At 36.1% G+C, this 21762-nt stretch overlaps 1 long non-coding RNA gene across 3 annotated transcripts in view; it reads right to left on the bottom strand.

Moving 5' to 3' along the window:
• The window catches only part of LOC149158214 (uncharacterized), a 242310-nt gene extending 237600 nt beyond the window's left edge, over positions 1-4710 (bottom strand). The window contains exons 1-2 of one of the 3 annotated variants that reach the window (XR_016261669.1): positions 4388-4710; positions 3484-3789 (exon numbers count right to left, since the gene is read on the bottom strand). This is a non-coding gene — a long non-coding RNA (uncharacterized LOC149158214). Of the gene's footprint in view, positions 1-3483; positions 3790-3878; positions 4129-4387 lie in introns of those variants that run through there. The other 2 variants (XR_016261668.1, XR_016261667.1) reach the window with 2 other exon arrangements.
• Between the last annotated feature and the right edge of the window lie 17052 nt (positions 4711-21762).

The raw sequence follows: 21762 nt of genomic DNA, 5'->3' as shown, positions 1-21762 counted from the left end.
AATGTTTACCAATTCAATAGCATATATAAGGAAAAAGAGAATCAATCAATTTAGAAATGAAAGTGAATAAATAACTTAAAAGTTACAAAAATTAATAATAAAAAAATTATTAAGTGACTTTATATTAGTAAGGAAAGAAAAAGTATAAGGAAACCATGATGTTCTAATAATAAAAACCATAAAAGAAGAATTGGAGCTCACTCTTGGGGCACGGGGCATGAATGGGTTCTTATTCTAAATTGACTTTGGTTTTGGTGAGCTCTTGGAGATTTTGAGTAAAGGGTGTGAAAGTGGTGAGACTAAACAATGCTGGTTAAGGTTAGTTTCAGTGAAAGAGGAAGAAGAATCATCCAAATTTGAAAGAGATACTTACTAATGATACTTCTGCCAATGATTGTGGAGCTTATCCATCTGCAGTAGTTATTTTGTAAAAAGACCACAACCTCCTAAAAGAAACACATAACTGTTTCAAATGGATAGGTCAATTCCTTTTCAAACTCTGCATTCTTTGGGAAAATTCTCATCACTAAGCATGTATGATCCGGATGATTATTCTTTTTAATATAAAGTGGCTTTATAAAGCCTTTTAACTTTTTAATTTAGTTATATATTGTCAATTTTAAAGTGAAAGAATCAAATAAGTTATTAAGTCAGTGATTATTCAAGTAAATACTTCTAAGGATATTGACAAAGGTGAATAACAAAAGTGATAAACAAAAAGAAGAGAAAAGGGAAGAGGTCAATTTCAAGGAAGATTTGGTCAACTTCCTTTTTTTCCATTCAAAAGTTCTAAAAAGCAATGAATGTTCTTCCCCTCCATTTACAAATAATAAAATAAGTCAAACCAAAAAATACCCAAAATTTAGTGCCCATTATTCTTTAGCCTCCCATGATTCATGATTCTAGTTGGAGAATAGGTTTGATTAAATATTTAGTTTTGTAAGAATCTATTGATGTTCTCAAAAGGACTTCCCTCAGATCAAAATTAACTTTTATCACTAAAATTTGGACAGATTTGGTTTTTCAATACTCTCTTTACTTCATGGTTATTCTATATTATCTTTCTCCCAATTTCTATAATTTACCATCCCAATTTTTATTATTGGTATTTACTAATAGGAATCAAATCTAGCAAGATACAAGATGGGTCTTTTATAAATGCAAAACTTATGAAAAATTCCTCTTTTCTTTTATAAATGCAAAAATTTACACCCTGGGAAATTTGAATTTGATCCCCTGAAAAAAAATTCCCGAGATTTGACCCCTGAGTCGAGCCCTGAGAAAAAGTTCTCGAGAAATTTGAACCCCTAGAAAAAGTTCGGGAGAGATTTGACCCCTGAGAAATACTTCGCGAGAGATTTAAGAGATTTGACCCCTGAGAAATACTTCGCGAGAGATTTAAGAGATTTGACCCGAGATATACATCGCGAGAGATTTGTTCCCCTGAGAAATAGTTCGCTGAGAGATTTGATCCCCTGAGAAATAGTTACACAGAGATTTATCCTCTCAGCCCTTTATAAATCCAGAGATCTTTATAGATCCAGAATTAAAATAAAGTTAAAATAAATCCTAGGCTGATTTAATACCATCATAGATCAAGAATCAAATTGTGTAAGTTTATAACATAACAACATATTATGTAAAATCAAGAACATAGAAACAGATTTCTACGAGACAGATCTGTTGTTCAGTTTAACAAGTTTCCTACTGTCCAAAATAACATGTAGGGCAACAGCAAATAAGCACTGATCCATGTTGACTCCGAGCCCACCACAGAATGATGAGGTCCAACCCCCAATGGCCATGTTGACTCCAAGCCCACCACAGAATGATGAGGTCCAACCCCCAATGGCCAAGCCCTTACGATAGGGACTCTCCTGACATCACGCTATATGTGTGATGCTACTCTGCACTATCCAACAGAACTGATGATTTTGATTTTGATTATTATTAATTTAGCTTGCTGCATTAATACTAGTGTTGTGAAAATCGCGACACTACAGCTTCAGTTCACCGAACGATATGGAAACAAAGTTCCTACCTGTAGACGTTCACTGAACGATACGATACGCGAGGTCCTACAGCAACACTTAGAGCTAACAAACACTTAGAGCTAACAATATCCCGATATTATTGTTTTATTGTGAATTTTTCCCGAAGTCGATATTATCGCGAGTAATAATTACGAATTTTTTTATACCCGATCATTTCAAAAAAATCACGATTTTTCCCAATTTATTGCTGAGGGTCGGGGCAGCGCGGTTAAAAAAATCACGATTTTTCCCAATTTATCGCTGAGGGTCGGGGCAGCGCGGTTTTATAAGGGATACTAAATGTTCAAAATGCAATTTTTTTTGAAAGAAACAAATAATTTTCGAGTGGGGCAGCTTAATGATCAAGTCTAGGCCCTAGTATTAAGTAAAAGTGACATTCTCCTTAATCTTCATTTTCATCTTTTTACTAGACTTATCAGTGTTTCAGGATTTCAAGATTGGGAGATTGTAATGTTTCCTGCTGGGGCTACCCTGCCACCAGTAGAGGCCGGTCTACCTCCTATAGCTCCTACTTCTAGTTCTTCAGCTTCTAGAGCACAGCAGACTCCACGGCCTACTCCCCCAGCACCACCATCTACATCTAGAGGGAAAGGGAAAGTTGTGGCATTTTCTCGCCAGAGGGGCAGAGGAGATCAATAGGATTAGACTTTAATTATTTTTTTCATTTATTGTATATGACATGATGACATGATGAGATACATTATTATATTTTTTTGTTGATATTTTGAGGCTGAGTTGGGACTCAGGAGTCAGGACTTACTATTCAGGTCCCAGGACATGATTCAATGTTATGTGTGATTTTAGAACTAGAAATGATATTAAACATCTTATATATTAGTTCTTTTATCATTATTTATGTGTCAATATATTTTTTTTATGTTGTAGATGGTTTAGATATTAAAAAAATTGAAAAAAAAAATTGAATAATTTTGTACCAAACAATTTTTTCCCCATTATTTCAGATTATTTCCCATTTTTTCCAAATATTTCGATTTTTCCTCGCGCAGATATTATCGGGATAACGATTAATGCAAGATTGATTAATACAATCCAAACACACAGCTACCTAATGTGACCGTAGCTTCTAACCAGGTAGCCTATTATTTTTGTTTTAAATACCCGACTGTCTTTACATATCCGATTTTGTCAATTACAACCCTTCCAGCTGAACAAACTCACACCTGACTAATGTGACTCTTAAGCACCCACCAGATGGTAAATTGGCTATTTTTGGATTTGCTTGGCGTCCACTTTGATGGAGAACTGCATGACTACCCCTTAAGTTTGAAAAGGCTGGGAATTTAACTAAAAAAAAGCATGGTTCATGCTTGATATGTTTTGCTAAGGCACATATTTGCATAGATAGCCATAACAAACACAGAGTGTTAGATTATAACTACTCTGGAGGGTTTACGCGCATTCAAAGAAAAGAACTTAAAACTTGTGCCATGACAGCATATGCTGCGATATTATAGACCACTTTCACCATAATTTACATTTAAATTGCTTAGGACTTAAATTTCAAATGCACAGGAGTGTGCAGGGGGTTAACCTCATTATTTCACATTCATAGCATAAAGCCTTCATATCATAATTCCTCCATTTTCATTGCACGTGATCTCCTTTGAGGTCCCTCTTGAGCATTCATAGCCGTTATAGGGCAAATAAACAGTCCTGGTCACAATTGATCCCAAGACTGTACCATCGGGCGAGTAGCCATACGCAACAAGCCATTCTAAATCACCCACAAATAAATATATTGAATTGAAAAATACCCACTATTTTAGATGGTGCATCTACCAAAATACATTCAGAACCCATTAATTCAAACTACAAATGGCTATGAACAACCCATTAATTCAAACTACAAATGGCTATGAACAGAAACAACAAAATAGTTAGAAGGTTAATTTGTGTGCCACCTTTAACGTTCACAAGCAAAGAGGAAAAGATTGCAGATGATATTGAGAGGTGGAAGGATGATCAATCCCAGGCATCAATTTTGCTTCAAGGGAACGAGTCAGCAAGCCATCGATAGGTTCTGTGACCAGATAATGAAGCACATTGCGTTTACCTAATAAAATAAGAGATTTAATAGAGCGTAATCCAGGCATACTATATCATGTCCAACGGGACATCAAAGCAAGCAGACAATTACCCGCAGTTGTGCACATAACCGTGCTAATTTCATTTGCCTTAACAATCCAACGCACCGGCTTATTTGTGCACAGATGAATACAGAATGGGTATCCATTTTCTCTTTATCACCCAAAAACACTAAAACAAACCACGCCAGAAAACACTGATTTATTAAACGCAGGGACCCGACTTACTTCGAATCCATCCGCGCATTGAAAACCAATCCTCCTCGCTTGCGACCTTATGAATGATCTGGAGACGCGCTACTCTATTTCAAGCAAATGTAAACCCCGAAAAGGGCTAGGGTTTGAGAGAAAAATAAACGCATGCTATGCGTTAGGGTTTGAGAGAAAAATAAACGCATGCTATGGGTTAGGGTTTGAAGGAAAATGATAGCAAGATAGGGTTAGAGGTTGAGATTGGAATCACATGGAGGTGCCAAATATTTTGTCCACAACCTTTCATTACATTATTGCCGTTTCCTTTCAACTTATAAATTGTAGATGAAATAGAATGATTGCTCCTCTTTTCGAACCCGTCATTTTCTTTTTACTTGCAAATTGCAGATGAAATAGAATTATTGCTATAAATCATTCTTACAAATATAGTAAATACTGAATTGTAAAATACCCCTATAAATCTTTTTTACTTACACATGTAGCACATGAAATAAAATTGTATTATTGTTAAAGTCAGGTTTGGTAAATATGATCTAATTTACAAATGTAGCACATGAAATAAAATTGTATTATTGTTAAAGTCAGGTTTGGTAAATATGATCTTCATAATTATAGAGGTTTTAATCTTTTTTATTACAAATGTAGCACATGAAATAAAATTGTATTATTGTTAAAGTCAGGTTTCGTAAGTATGATCTTCATAATTATAGAGGTTTTTAAGTTTTGATTGATATGGTATATTTTTTGGAAAAGTATTGATAAAATCATGTTTTTTTAATTTAGGGAGTTAGTTTAACTAGTTATTATTAATGTTTTTGGCTATTTGGTTAGATTTGTCTAAACAAAAGTGTTCAAATCAAATCCTTTTAGGTAAGTGATATTAGTTGATACCAACAAGTTTATTAGAGATGTTATCCATGAATATAAGGAAGCATCCCTTAAATTTATTTTTGAATTTTTCCCAAAAAAAAGAGTAAAACTCTTAATTTTCTTTTGGTAGAGGTAACTCCCTCCACACTTTAGAATAAATGACTCTAATCAATTATTTTTTCTCTCTTCACAAAGTGTTGGGAGAATATACATCCAAAATGCACATTGTTTGCTTAATGTTTCACACTTGCAACACCCTAGTTGTGTGAACTCTATTAAAAGGATTTGGAACCTACTACTAAGGCCAAAGGGTTATAAAAGTTGGATTGTGTAGTGGGGTGATATTATCAATCATGTCACAAGGTTTTTTTGTATAGCTATGCGAGATAGAGTGTCATTATTAGCAAAAATACCATGAAGTTATTAAGGATGATCTACAACAACTAAACATGAGCTTCTATTCAATCCTTATAATGAAGAAATTAAAATTCTAGTGACTAAACTCAAAAAAATTTACAAGTATATGAAATTCATCAAATCTGGGAAGTACAAATTCAACTCAAAATGCATTGGATAAAATTAAGGAATAGATCGACAAAAACCTTCTTCGAGACCTTTGGCATAAAAATATTTGCAAAAATACATGATTCTCAAACCAATGAAAGGGCATTAACAAAGAAGAAGATGTTGAAAAATAATTTGTTAATTAATGCAACGGATCATTGCTGAAGATAGGGTGGCTCTGCAAGCATGCATTGGTATGGTATTACATTATTTATACCTCAATATTAAAGTTATATGCTTTAAAGTTGACTTTGGATGAGTTAATTATTGTTTTAATAAGAATAATTGATTACAAAGCTTCAATGTTTAGATACTTTTTTGTGTAAATTTTAGAACCACATAGGAGTTTGTTAAAGTTGATATGTTTTTTAAACAAAAATGAGTATATGTATTAGTTTCAAAACCATGCCTCGCTCATGACAAACTTATGTAGTATATCATGGATATTTGTATCTTCATTCTTTCCATGTTGTTATTATCCATCGAATTTTCAAAATAACTACAAAATTTGACATAGTACAATACTAGCTTATAGGTATAGATCCTACAATATTTTCCTAACAGGTAGCAAAATTTGCATCCTTCCATATATTAAGTAGTCTTTGTTTTCTCCTCGTGTGGAGGATTGTTCGAGTCTGGGCCCTTCACCTCATCCATAACACTTTCACTACTCGATTTTCTATGGTTATAGGACAAATTTCTGACTTGGTCTTCTAGTTCAACAATTTGCTATGATGGGCATCAATTTCATCCTCTTGTTGAGAGGATTTTCCCTTCAGAGTTTGCACCTCTTCCAAAACCTCCACATTGGTGTTTAATTAATGATTTTTTTTCATGTTTATCACCATTACACCAATCTGAAGGGCATCCAATTATGTTTGCATCTAGTTTATTGCTTCGTGGCAAATGCATCCTCCCCTTCTTACTCTTCTTTCCAAGTTTCCCATTGAGGAGAGGTTGTCCGGAGGACAAGTTATCCTATTTTCTAACTCCTTCCCCCCCCCCCAACATTCAGGGATCCTCTTCTTGCAGGGAATTAACATTGATTATGTCCCACTTAATCTTTCAGTCCTTTCTGAATCCTACGATTTCCCTGTTAATTAGACATAGTTGCATATTGCTAACACAAACCCTTCCCCCTCCTCCAAATTGACTCTCAAATGACAAAATTGAACCAAATTACATTATAGAATTGGTACATAGCATAATAAAGAACCACCATTTTCCTTCGCTACCCTATCGAGTTGTGTGAAGAGGTCTTCCTCATGTCATTTTCCTCCCTATTTCATTTGCATTATGGAAGTATAGCCCATCTTATGTCCGCGTTCACTTCAAGTTGTCCAAGACCCAAATAACATGCTTTGTTTGTGCTCTTGTTTGTGTCCATGTTTTGACCTCTCAACATGTGATAGAAGGATTTCTTTGGAATAGTTTCATTGATTTTCCTTATTATCTTCATGATATTCTCCAATGAGTGATCTCGAGGGTTGGTTCCCACCTTTAAATGTTGTACTATGAGGAGGGAGTCTTGTAGTATTTGAATATCTAACACTTATGCTCTTTCGTTATTAACAACCCTTGGTAGAGACCATGAGCCTCTGCCAAGTTGTTTGCCATTCTACTTAAGCCCCAGGAATATCTTGTCACCAGTTTTCCTTCAGGGTCATAAAGGACCCCTCCCCCTCTTACCACCCCGAAAGTCAATATGTTATACATGTATAAGAAATACATTAATAAATAATCATTAAAAGGATATATCAACAAAGGTGTTATTAAAATTTAAGTACAAACTTAAGGATGCAAAGTGTATTACCAAATTTTGGAATATAAAAAATTTGTTCAAAATGATAAAAGGAAGTTGATGGAATTTAATAGTCAAATTGCTTGTTATGAGGCAATATGTCCATCAAATATGATTAAAAAACTATCTTGTTATGAGGCAATATGTCCATCAAATATGATTAAAAAACTATCATAATTTTCATCATTTTTCTATTAAAATTTTAAAACGAATAATGCGGTAATCAAAACTCTCAAATTTGATGAGTCCTTTCATTTTCAAATTCCAACCTTAGATTCAAATAATGTTTCTAACAAATTTTCCTTATAATGAACAAGACCCTCACTTCAAAAAAAATTCAAAATATATGACATTATAAATTATTCAAAATAACATCACCGAAAAATAAATGTAACATAAATATCACAGAAAACACAAGATTCGTGATACAAAGATTTAGACAAAAATTAAGAAGAATATAAAAAGAGAGACAAAATGTAGGATACATTGCAGAATGAAGATTTGAATAGACTGTACAATTTTATTCAGTAAAGAATATGTTCATCAAACATAAATTATAATTTGACATCCTTATCATGAGCCATATTAATTGAAGTTTTAAAAAACAAATTTTAAAAATAAAATGATTAATGAACTTTTACTAATTTTCTTTCTTTAAGGCTAAAGACTCCCATGTTCAAATTTAGACAAACTCAAGTGGAGGAAATGTTTAAGAAATCTATATAACGAGCAAGCATTAGAAATACAAGTGATCGCAAGAGTTAAAATAGCTAACAAAGTAAAAGCAAGAAGGCAAGATAGAGTTATAAAGAATGATTTAGAAGGTAAAAGCTCTCTCTCTCTCTCTCTCTCTCTCTCTCTCTCTATATATATATATATATATATCCCAATAAAACTTTATTTTATATATATATATATATCCCAATAAAACTTTATAAGATTTTCCCTTTTTTCCGAAATATCTAGAGAGAGGGTGATTCACCTAATAATTACAATAGTTCTTAATAATTTTGAGGGATTTTATTTAATTTAAGCCTGTAATATGTGGCTTCTTTATTAACAAGATACGTGTGATGGATAGTTAAATTCATTGAGTTAACTCTTTGAAACATCTTTTTTTTGAAATGAAACATATATGAGAGTTTTGTTAAAAAGGAAAGTTGAGATCCAACCTAGAACCATTACATTTCATCAAAGCGACCAATATTCCTTACAGGTTTGGGATTGAGCACGGAGGTTCAATCCAAACCCTCAAGTGAGTACCCCATGATACACAAATTTTATTCCCTTTCCAGCTAAAAATTTTCCAAAATACTCCCAAGATCCAAATACATTTACATTCCATTTTTCACTACTTTTTTGTTTGATTTTGACTGGCTTCTTGTTTTCCTTGGCGAAATATTTTTTGCTTTCTTCCCAACTTAGATCCAACCTGTGTTTTCTGCTAAATTTGATGGGTTGCCCTTCAGTGAGTGAGCATTGTTTCCTTTAGATTCTTCTTCATCTGCCTAATCTGCTCAAGAAATTACTTTTCCAACTTTATTCTTTGAGGGATCAGAAGGGGATCTAGCTTTCACAAGGGTTTGCTATTTATGGGCTTCCATTGTCACTAAATCTAGAGGGTCTCCATTAACATGCACTTCTTCCTGACTATTTTTTGTTTCTTTCAGTGAATCGTCTTTGACAAGAACTTCTTCCAAGTTGTTTTTTGCTTATTTCTTACCCTGAGTCTCTTTTATACTGAATAATGTTCACTTTAAGCTCCTTCCCACCATTTGAGACTTCGGTTGTTTTTCTTAGCTATTATTACACGCTTGGGGCATTTTTTTATTACATTCCTTGTTTCATAACATGCTTGACATCGAAATGGAACATTTTCATAATTAATATTTTGAGCCCATATAGTATGGTGTTATCATATTTATTTCGGTAGGAACCCCTTCATCTCCACGCATATTTTGGCATAAGTGGTCTTATAAAAAAATTCAATTTGTGGGTTGTGACAATAAAACTTCCCAATTTCATTTCCAAGAGAAGCTAACAATGGGAGATTCCAAAGATGCAGGGGAAGGTTCAGGAGCCTTGCCTAAACTAGAGCCATGGAGATTGATGTCGTAACCAAACCTAAGGTAGGAGAACATGGTTGAATGAAGATACCATCACCTACCCAGAGCTAGGGCTTGAATTCTCAAATAATGATCTAGATTATATCATTATATTGTTTGTGATCCATCTTGATGCATTCAAAGTGGGAAAATTGGAGGAATCATCTCACGGGGCCATTTTTACAGGCGGGACTCAATTTGGAAAAATGGGGCCTCAAACCTTCTCGGAGAGTTTTGAGGCTTCAAACGACGTGTTTTGGGGGTAAAATTGTGTCACTTTAGAGCCACATATTTTTTTTTCTTAATCTACACACATATATTTTTCCAATGGTGTAAGAAGCTCGTCAATTGGAGTTCGTATGCTAAAGTTATTCCACTCATAAGTTGACCTTCCTGTTTTCACCACCATGGTTTGAGAGGATGTCGCATCAACTCCAATTATTAATGGAAAATGAGCTAGTCACATGATTACGATGTAAAAGCCTCTAGAAAAATCTATATTGTAGCTCTAGTTAAAAGTTGAGGTAGTTAAACTTGACTGCTAGTAGGCTATTAGGTTGTGTTATAACCAAGCCACTAGGAGGAAAAGGGACTCCATTCTTTCGAGTGCCTTTGTTCTATAGTTGAGCAAAAATAGGGATAGGAGGTAGAGCACACATAGAGGATCTATGCACCATAGTAGCCCACAAGCCACATTCGATACTTATTTGTACTCGCAGCCATATTTCCATACAGAGAAAGAGAGCAAAGCGACCTCACCTTCTAGCTAGGTTTTTCTCTCAAAAAGATTTCCCAGAGCAAATATTGTGTCTTGTGTGCGTGTGAGCTTTTATTTTGTCGTTCTCTATTTTCTACATAATTTTTATTTGCATGCATGCACTATTAATAGTAAATCTACAGATCCAGAAATCTAATAGAATTGTAATAATGTATAATCTCATATTTTTAATATATTATTATCAGATTTGTTGTGATGAACTGTCTAGTGGAATATCCATGGCAGTTTACGGATCAAATAATCATCTTATCCTCAATATTATCAAAGAAAAAAAAAAAAACCCCCCCAACCAGAGGGACATTAAAGGCTTCCTCCTCCAAAGGGAGATTAAGAGCTTCTTAATCCACTAGAAGAACAGATTCGGATTTCAATATGGCACTATATGAAACCATGGCTTGAGTTGCCTAAGAGGAAGAATTTGTAGAACTAGTTGCCATTCCTTTAAGAGAGATTCATTTTCTAGCTAAATCACGGGAGTTTGTCATTGATCAATGGGTTGTGGAAACCACACAGTGGGGATCTGCGAGAAGGATCGCACCAGAAGAATGGGCAGTCGGCTAGGGAAAAATCTTAGTTGTTGTGAAAGGTTGCATCATTTGATCCATCTTTAACTACTAACTCTTGGAACGTCTTTAAAAAACTTATTGCTAACTATTAATGATTATGTGGTTGGTCATTCTTTTTTTTTATTATACTTTATCATCTAGGTCATTTGTGAACTTCAATATCTAAGGTTTGTTTTTTTAGTATCTTTACACTCATATAATTCATATAACTAAAGATTCAATTGATCAATTTTTATGTATGTGATGGGAAACTCAACTTAAGATATATGTTCTACTCTTTGCTGACGATGTGGTCCTCCTCTCCTCATCTCTAAAAGGATTACAGAGGCAGTTGGAAGCCTTAGCTCTGTTTTGTGATCTTCGATAGTTGACAGGCAACCTGGGTAAAACCAAGGTTATGATCTTCAATGGGGTGAAGAAAACTTCCAACCTTCACTTCCTATTAAGAGGGGAGGAGGTTGAGATCACCAACACATATATGTACTTAGGGGTGCAATTCTTAGGTCCCTGCTTCAGTTTGCGACCAGTGCTTCAGCCTCGGATCAACAAAGGATGTGGATCCTTAGCCCTTCTTGAGAGACAGTGCTTTCGACATCAATTCCAGGACATCTCGTCTAAGATGAGACACATGGACACCTTGACCCATCCCACTTTTATCTATGGCTTAGAGATTTGGGGACTGTCTTTACTTGAATTGGATTGGGCTTCAGTTGAGAGAGTCCATATTCTTCTTCTTCGCTGCATCATTAGATGAAAATAGACATTAACTCAACACATCATCCTTGCAGAGTTTGGAGCTCATCCCTTTCAGCTTGAGACAATATTCAATTTGGTCTCATTCTTGCATCATGTCCAGGGATTTGCAGACTCGATAAAGAGTAGGGACTGTTACCCTTACTTGGCATATTTCCCTTCTGAGACTATTGCCCGTTCTACTCCCCCGGGCTGGGCTAGATGTTGGTTTACAAGAGTTTCAAATCTCTTAGAGTCATTGGGCATTCAATTGGATCATCTCCCTCCTTTCCTATATTCCTTGGATGCTCTTGGTCACCTTCTACCTACTAGACAGGAGTTGAACAAGATCATCAGGGAGGACATCTACAAGAAGTTCATCTAGGTCACCTGGGTCAATCCTACAAGAGGGTTGTACCCAAATATGGCCTTCTACGTTGAGCACTTCTTGGAGTTGAGAGACAGGCTCATTATTCAACCCTAGTATATGTTTCACCAATGGATGCATGATCTTCGCATTCCTCTAGGCCAATTCAGAGTAGGTTCTCATATACTTCGGGTAAATATGAACCACCAGATTGATAGACCAGACAGAATTTGTCAAGTATGTCATTTATAGGAAGTAGAGACTGAGGTGCACTTCATTTTTGGATGCCCTATCTACTACGATATCAGAGGAAGGTTCCATTGCTTGTTCAGAGACTCTCAGACCCTCGCATACTTTTTCAAGTATCCCGATTAGAGATGTTTGACCCTATATATGCAGGAGGATCTTAGGTTTCGAGTGCATATTCTTCAACCTCCCATCAGACCAGACCCCACACAGAGGATCACAACATTTTTCAGGGTACTACCTTTAGACAAGGGCTCAAAGAGAACGATTGATACCGTTTCATATCCAAACTCTAAACCAGTGAGGATCCGTAGGACCTCACCCCGCCACACAAGAACTCAGCAACAAAACTGTCTAAGATCCATCCCTGGGAGATGGACTAGGTCCTCCAAACCTCAGCAGTGCGTGAACTCCCCTAGACAATGATTTAGTGGACAATCTGCACCTCCCACTGGCCCTTCATCGGGCCAACAAACTTTGTGGAGTTGTTTTCAGTGTTCTTCAATCAGCCTCAAATGTTAGGAGAGATGGGTCTAATCCTTAGACTAGCCCCTAGATCTTCTTTGTCAGGGCATTCCATACACTGTATCTTTTATGTTCATGCATTGTACCTTTTATGCATTGTATTTTTTTATAAGAGATCGTTTGGTTCTCCGACATTATATGGACATCATTGTACTCAACAGTCCCTTTGACCTACTTTGTGGTCATTAGTTGGACATAAATATAATTATCTTATCTTATCTTATCTTACTATCAAAACATTTTATGAATGCCTCCTTATATTGTTTAATTTTAACAATGAATATTTTCTTTACCATTAAGTCATCGTTATCTAAAGGAGAAGGACAATCAAATTAACTCATTCCGGCAATAAGTACTCTTTGTAGCTTACCCTTTTCTTTCTTTAGTGTATAACACAACGTTCAGTTTATTCATCAACCTTGGTGGATGACGCCATAATAACATAACTTTGTTTAACTGATGATCATTTTACAGGGTTCAAGATTCTTCTTACCCATGCTGGATAGCTAAGAAAGCTATTCATTAACACATTTTTTATAAAAGGTTCACCTTTATAGTTACATGCTTCTAGGTTTTCATTGACTTTCAAAATATCATAATTTAAACTTAAATAACAGGACAAATTCCATAAACACATAACAACACTTTATTTGTCTTCAACCATCTACTTCCACCAATATTATAATGAATGGGTGATCCTAAATGGATCATTTCATAAATTGTCATGTATTTTGATACTTTTTAGATGGAGAATGGAGTCATTAGCTTATAGGTTGAATTTAAGGGCAAGTCCCATCTTGATGATTTGGGGTCAAGAAACTTCTAGATCTCATTTAAGGCCTTAAATGATCGTTTTTGGGGTCGAAACTTTGCAAACAAAATTCATGACCTTCAACATTGTTCTACACATTGAAATATTTCTAATAGCATGAAGATCACCTCAATATAGTTCATATGAGGAGGTTATGTCTCTTGCAAGTTGACCTACCCTATTAACCACCATGATTTGAATGGATGTTACACTAACTTCCATTACACACACATGTAAATCTAATCATGAGCGGAATTTTAAGAAGAATCTTGAGGGTTTAAACCCTAACCATAATCAAGATTTGAGGCATGCAAAAATCCTAACCTTAATCCTATACACCTATTAAGACATTGAAAAATACAAAGCCGCTATAATAGGAAGGGGTTCTATTGTTATTGTATTGTTTGTTGTTTCATAGTTAAGAAGCATTTGGGAGTGGGATATTGAATTAGAACATAGAATTAGAAGATCTTGGAGCAACCATACCAACCACGATGTCCATGGCAACTCCATAGTGAGTGCACTTTCTTTGTTTTGGCAATTCATAGCCAGGAAAAAAAGAGCAAACCCATAGGCCTCACCCTCTAGTTGGTTTTCCTATTTAATATTTTCCTAATATGTATCTTATGTTCATTGTATGGATGATATATTATTGGCCTAACTTATTTCATTTTAATCTAGGTTTATTTTAGTATTTTGTGCACTAGGCTTGTAAATACTACTTCTAAAATCTAAAATTAAACACTAAACAATAAGAGATTGCAAATCACTGTAACATATATTGTGACTAACTATTACAGTGGAATACCCATGGAAATTTATAGATCAATGGGTGTTTGGTTGTTGAATTTTTCTAACTTTAGTTGAGGACTTATGTTCCCATGGACATAGTTGGTGTTTTCGAATGGTTGAGAATAAATTGCAATGTAACCTAGATGAGGAACAAAGCCATGTATGTTGCTGAAGTTCGTTGTATGTGAACTTATACTAGTATGAGCCACTTTATGGGGGTTGGAAGTAGAGATTATGTCTAAGTTTTAAAAGTTGTTTTACATGTTTTTCATGGGTTGACTACGAGGCATGATGTGTGTATAATAACTGAAATTTGGGGTTCTCATTTGCTAAAATTTTTAATGTTTTGGGAGTTCATTTGTTTTAGCAAGATAGAGTTTATAATTTGCATTGTATGGTTATATTAAGGAGCACACTAATGTGGCATGCACTAAGGTTTATTAGTGGTGTTCGTGTGTTTCAATTTAAATTTTAAGTGGTATCTCTAATGTGAGACATTGTTTGAGAAGTAGGGCATTCAAGGTTGAGAGAAAGAGGGACGTTTAATAGTTTATGCATCCCATGAGTTGGTTAAAGGTTAGGAATTTTACAAACTCATGTGGTTGGAGGATTGACCAATGATATTAATGGAGAGTTGGGTTTAATAGTTGATTATATCTCATACGGTATGCATAGGTTGAGGACTTCTAGTAGTGGGAATCTTAGGAGGGTTAGATTCACAAGGAAGAGGAAAATAAGGGTAACTCTATACATTTTGAGTAGAAACACGGAAGAAAAGGCAAGTCGCCATAACAAACTGTTGAAAAATATAGGATCTTAAAAGGTTTATAGGTCAAATCCATTGGCCACATTACGACACTAGTTTGAGTGGAATAGTTGTATTCAGTGGGAAATGGGACACACATGTCCAACAAAGTGGAATGATTAAGATTCTCCAAGGTTTGAAATCACGATTAGATGGAACAAGGTTGATTTTTAATACGAGGACCTATTAAGAAGTTGAGGCTTAGGGGTACTAGGAGTTTAAGACCTTGAAATCCATGCCAAATGGTGAACAATAGGGTTTTCAAGCACTTATATATACTAAGACATGTAAGTGTGAAAATTCAGTTAACACTGAATCCTATTGCAACAACTGATGTTAATTCTTCTAATTGTTAATTTAATTAAACAATTTACTTGTTGTGTGCTACAACAAATATCAAATTAAGTACACTGCAACCTTCACAAATAAAATACTGTGGAATAAAAAAGTTGGAAGAAATAGATGCACACACACAAAATACACCATTATTTTTGGATTAGGTCCCCGGAAAAACCCAACTTGGGAAAAACAGTGCAACAGTTGAGGGTTTTAATATTATACAGTAGTAAATTTGAGTACAAGACTATGGATGCTCAAATCTAGCAATCCATACAGAGAAATGACTAACAATAAATATAGTGAGAAAAATCTTACTCCCACTAGCGATCTGACATTGACCTTGGCTCAAGTTGAGATGCTCTTTGTTGCCTCTGCGCACTCAATACGTTAGCCTATGCAGCACTGCATCCCATAACTTGGAACTACTTCCCTCTCGCTATATGATCAGTTGTTGTATGGAAGATGGATCCTCCTAGCCTTCAGACTCTCTCTCCGGCTTCTGGCACTGAATCACACCTTTCCCCAGCAAAATACGGAATCCCCTCTGAAGCACTGCGTTGCCTCTGCGTGGCTTTGTGCTACCTGTTTGTGGTACTTGCTACCTCTCTACAGTGCACTCACTGGTACTAGAAAAAATTCCTTTGACCTTACTATTCCTGCCCCTCTCTCACTGCTTCGAGCTCACTAGCTCTCTCTGCGGCAACTCAGTGTTGTTACTCTGGAAATCGAACTGTTGGTAGTGTATTGTCCAAGCCCCATCTACTTTCTTCTTATAATCCTCTGTTGACACTTCAACAACTAAGATTAGATCTTAATCTATGGATAGGATTAACTAGAAGTTGATTTGTGTGAGTTTCTAGATGATTCATACCATAACTTAATTAATTCTGATTAATTAGTCATACTCCCTAAGTTTAGACTTAGGAAATATTTAAAAAATGACTAATAATATAATTAACTCATCTTTGGGTGGAATTTGCATAAATGATTTATGGGTTTTGGAGATATCATGTATTCTAGCCTCTCCACAAAATTTTGTGGCTAAAACACATCTAATGCTACAAAAACTAACACTCCCTCTTAGCGAGGAACATGTTCTAGTGTTGCAACCCGCTGAAACAACACCCTATATCTGCATCATCTCCTGTCACGCTGCTAATGTCTAGCTAGTGCTGCCCACCAACCACTGCACAACTCTGATATGTCTTGCATCTACACTGCAACTCCCTCTTCATCTGTTGATACTGCAATTGTAACATCTGCAACTGAAAAGCATACTAAATACTGAGTCAACTATGATAAGTATGATACATCTGTCACCTAAGTCTCTGGTTGCTACTAGTCTATGCGTTTTCACTGAAGCCTTTGCGTTGCTTCTGACTCTGCTTTGTGCCAACTTCACTGTTGCCAACTTTGTACTATGCTGCCTAGTATCTGACTGCTACTAGCCACTACATTTGTCACTCTGGCATCTGACTGCACCATCTGCCACTGATCCATCCTGCTATTGCATGTTATGGGCTCCCGTAGCAAGGTATTGATTCATGAGGTGGACCTCCTCAAGAATCTCTCCCATCCCATAGCTCTATGGGGCTACAAAACCAAGTCACCCCACCTCACTCCTGGAGGTATATCGATAATCATGGAAAACTCTTCCTCCAATCTAGAGGACAAACTATCGATCTTAGCATGAGTTGTCGCCTAGCCTGCTTCTCCTCCTTGTCCTTATTCTTGATAGGACACTCGGTGTTGTAGTGGCCAAGCTCACCACCTCTGAAGCACTTAACCTTGGAAAGGTCCTTCTTTCTCTTGCACTGCTCATGCTGCCCCTTTGATGTGAGGGCCACATTCTCCTCTTCTTTCACTTACTTCGTCCTGTTGCTGCTGCTAGTGCAACTGATGGTTCTCTTCACCAAATCTCGCCTCATCTCCTCTTGTTGCAGATCCCAATCCAACAACCTGTCTCTGCCCATAATACTTTAGACGAAGACCTGCCATTCTTCAAAAACGTTGTTTAGAGCTAACCACACCAATTCTGTAGGATGGGGTGTTGACCCTACTGCAGACAAATGATCTCAAACATCCTAAATCCTAGTGAGGAAGGGGTCTATGCTCTCCCATTTTTTCATCCTTGTACATCTCAACATCTCCTCAAGATACATCTTCCATTGCTCGGAAGATCCCTGGTATAGCGTAGCGAGAACTTCCCACATCTGCCTAGCAGTATCTTTTCCGACTATGTGAGACACCACGTGATCTCGAACCCCATCGAGAATCAACCTCTTTTCTTTCGCCATCTCCTTCGTGTAGGTCTTCATCTGAACTGCATCCATGGGTATAGCTACCACTGCATTGATGTAGGACTTTTAGTTCATATTCATCTAGAAGACATGAAATTCTTTCCTTCTAGATCATGTAGTTGGAGGCTCAGTCCAACTGATCCTGATCTCTCAACTCTGTTGATGCCATCTCAAAAATTCGAACTCCTCCTCTTCTCCTCTGCACAGTTGCTAACTGGCTCTACGCATTCCCTGTTAGAGTGGGAAAATCTATTCATAACTACTGCTGCTCTGCAGTGAAAAAATCCAACTTCTGGACTAGAAGTTTTCTGAGGAAATAATTCCCTCAGTGTGTGCTCTTTCTTCCTCTTGCAGTTATTTTGCACTAGCAAACTGCTGCAAAATAACTACGTTCCAGCTGAAGATCTACTCTGCAAGGAAAATACTGCTACTCCCACTACCTCTAGTAATATTTGATCTGGAAAATTTATTCTCTGTCGACTCTCTCAGAGAAATAAACTTTTCCTTAAAAAATTGACCCTCCTGGCTAAGAACTGCACTACCTCTGAGGGTTTTGAACTGTTGCCTATGCATAGTTTTAAAATTCCTCTTCCCTTTTGCCACTGAGCTCTTCGGCTTACAAGCTGTGCTCCAATACCATGTGAAAATTTGGCTAACCTCGAATCCTATTGCAACAACTAATGTTAATTCTTCTAATTGTTAATTTAATTAAAAAAATTTACTTGTTGTGTGCTACGACAAATATCGAATTAAATACACTGTAACCTTCACAAATAAAATATTGCGGAATAAAAATGTTGGAAGAAATAGATGAACACACACAAAATACATCGTTATTTTTGGACTAAGCCCCCGGAAAAAGCCAACCCAGGAAAATTAGTGTAATAGTTGAGGGTTATAATATTATGCAGTAGTAAATCTGAGTACAAGACTATGGATGCTCAAATCTATCAATCCATACAGAGAAGTGACTGACAATAAATCTAGTGAGAAAAATATCACTCCCATTGGAAATCCGACACTAACCTTGGCTCAAGTTGAGTTGCTCTTTGTTGCCTCTGCGTAGTCACTGCGTCAACCTACACAGTACCATGTCCCACAACTCGAAACTGCTTCCCTCTCGCTATTTGATCAGCTGTTGTCTGGAAGATGGATCCTTCTAGCCGTCAGACTCTCTCTCCAACTTTTGGCACTGAATCCCTACTTCCCCCAGCAAAATACAGAATCCCCTCTGAAGCAATGTGTTGCCTTTTCATGGCTCTACACTGCCTCTCTGTAGTGCACTCAGCGGAATTGGAAAAAGTTCCTCCAACCTTGCTATCCCTACCCCTATCTCAGTGCTTCGAGCTCACTAGATCTCTCTCCGACAAAATACCGCCGCTACTCTAGAAATCGATCTGCTAGTGAAATTGAATTGCTAGTAGTGTATTCTCCAAGCCCCAGTGACTTTCTTCTTATAACCCTTTGTTGAGACTTCAACAACTAAGATTAGATCTTAATTTATGGTTAGGATTAAATATAATTCAATCCGTGTGAGTTTCTATAATATTCACACCATAACTTAATTAATTTTGATTAATTAGTCATATTCCCTAAGTTTAGACTTAGGAAATATTTAAAAACCGACTAATAATCTAATTAAGTCATCCCTAGGTGGAATTTCTAGAAATAATTTCTATTTTTTGGAGATCTCAAGTATTCTAGCCTCTCCACAAAATTATATGGATAGAACACATCCTATGCTACAAAACTAACAGTAAGACATGGAGTTTCCTTACTAAATGGGTAAAATCCTAAGGTAGGAACTACTTCAAAAATTACTCTGAGAGAGGAGAAAAGTGGTAGAAGGAGAACCCTTACGCTCAAAAGGGGAGAGAGAGCGGGGGGTAACTTTTAGAAGGAGAAATCAAGGGAGAGGGAACATCTCACTATGGAGTAAGAAGATAATGTAAATGAAACCCTTTGCTTGAGAAATGGAAGGGTTGACTAGAACTCTACATTGGATTCATAAAATTTGGATATTCTTAGGAAACCTAAGTAATGGATAATATTAATGGAGATTTTACCCTATAGGCAAGTGGTTCTCCCTCATATCGAACTCCAGAGCTATGAGATAAACCATAGGATAGATCCTTCACACACTTCCTCCTAGATTTAAGATCTCAAATTCTTTAACATAAAGGAAAAGAGAGAAGTAGAATACATAGCATTACTTATTATTAAAGTATGTTTGTGATCTTCATTGGTGCGATTATAGGAGATCCTAATCCATATCCTAAAGATCTTGCTTCTACTCCAAGAATTTGTGTCCTACACACACAAGACAACAAAGATCTGATATCTACCTTTCCCAATAAAGAATTAGTTAGAGATCTAATAGATCTACTAAATTAGTCAAGATAATCAAGAATGAAATATATCGTTCAATGAATAACATAAATTGGGGAGAGAATCATGGAATCTTTATTAGAAATGGAAAATCACAATGTATATACCTTGAGTGGCATTATAATCCTTTGTCACTCCTTGGCTCTAACCTCACCTTAGCCTTTTCTCTATTCCACCACCATTTCTACTCTCAAATTTCCATTTTCTCTAATTTGTCCTCTTCATATAGGAATTCAGATGAGCTTAGGGATGGGCTTGATGACATGTGGATTAGATGGATACAAGTCATGGATGGACTTGATGACATGTGAACTAGGCAATTGCAAGTGATGCACAACTTCCATGCTCAATTATGAGTTTTTAACCAACCATAAATGAGCTTTTTCTTTATTATGAACTTTTCCCAACACACTATGAATTTTATTCTCAATTATGAAATAATTCTTATTTCATAATTATGAACTTCTGACAAAATAATTATATGATTGTGAAATAAATATGAGAAATTACCCAATTATGTAATTTCATTCTCATAACATCTAATACTTCCTTGCAGGTCCTATAGTGTAAAATAAAAGTATAATAGACGTTCACTGATGTATGAGGCCATAAGAGGAACTATTGGCCAAAATACATTACAAAAATTCATGGTCAGTAGAATGGCATAAAGAAGGAGCTCTTGGAGCAAGGAACTAGAAGTACCTTGAATTCTTGATAAACCAATCAGCTATATAAACCATCCCCGATGTAGGAATGCCCATAATCGATACAAGAGATAACAAATGATCGCAACCAACACAATACACTATGGATCCATGTAATAATATGCAAGATCATGGCCATGAAAAAGTACACAATGGATCCATGTCATCCAAATAGATCATAGCAAAAAAAAATACAATATGGATCTATGTCACAGTATACATCAAGATGACATCGAACCTAAATGAAAGCACCCTAAATGGTCTTCGAAGTAAATATCATAGTGAGGCACACCATCATAGCTTGTGAGGGGTAGCATGAATGAGTGAGAGATGCCCCTAATCCTAAGGTCTTCATTCCACCCTAATGGTATGAGTCCACACCTTGCAAATAATTGAGCTAATACCAAGCATGGTAGAAACCAACTGATTACCGACCAATGATGAAGACCATTAATATATACAAGAGGACCCATCTATGATGAAATTGGGCCCCAAGGTACCTAGAAAAATCTAGCAAGTGTGAATAGATGAGTTGATGTTGAAAACTTGTAGATTCAATCTAGCAAGGGTCAATGATGTGAGCCTACTATTTAAAACGAAGACACCTACCATTGAGGACCACAAGATCTAAAGTAATATTGGATTCTAGACCCCTCTCTTAGATAATGAGTTGATGTCGATATGAACATATTTGTGA

Source organism: Pinus tabuliformis, chromosome 5_2 (assembly GCF_031772625.1).
Source record: "Pinus tabuliformis cultivar Carrire ecotype Pingquan chromosome 5_2, CPIR1, whole genome shotgun sequence".
In the NCBI taxonomy this organism is placed as follows: Eukaryota; Viridiplantae; Streptophyta; class Pinopsida; order Pinales; family Pinaceae; genus Pinus; species Pinus tabuliformis.
The sequence above is the reverse complement of the archived record's forward strand: the minus strand, read 5'-3'. Positions and strand labels throughout refer to the sequence as shown.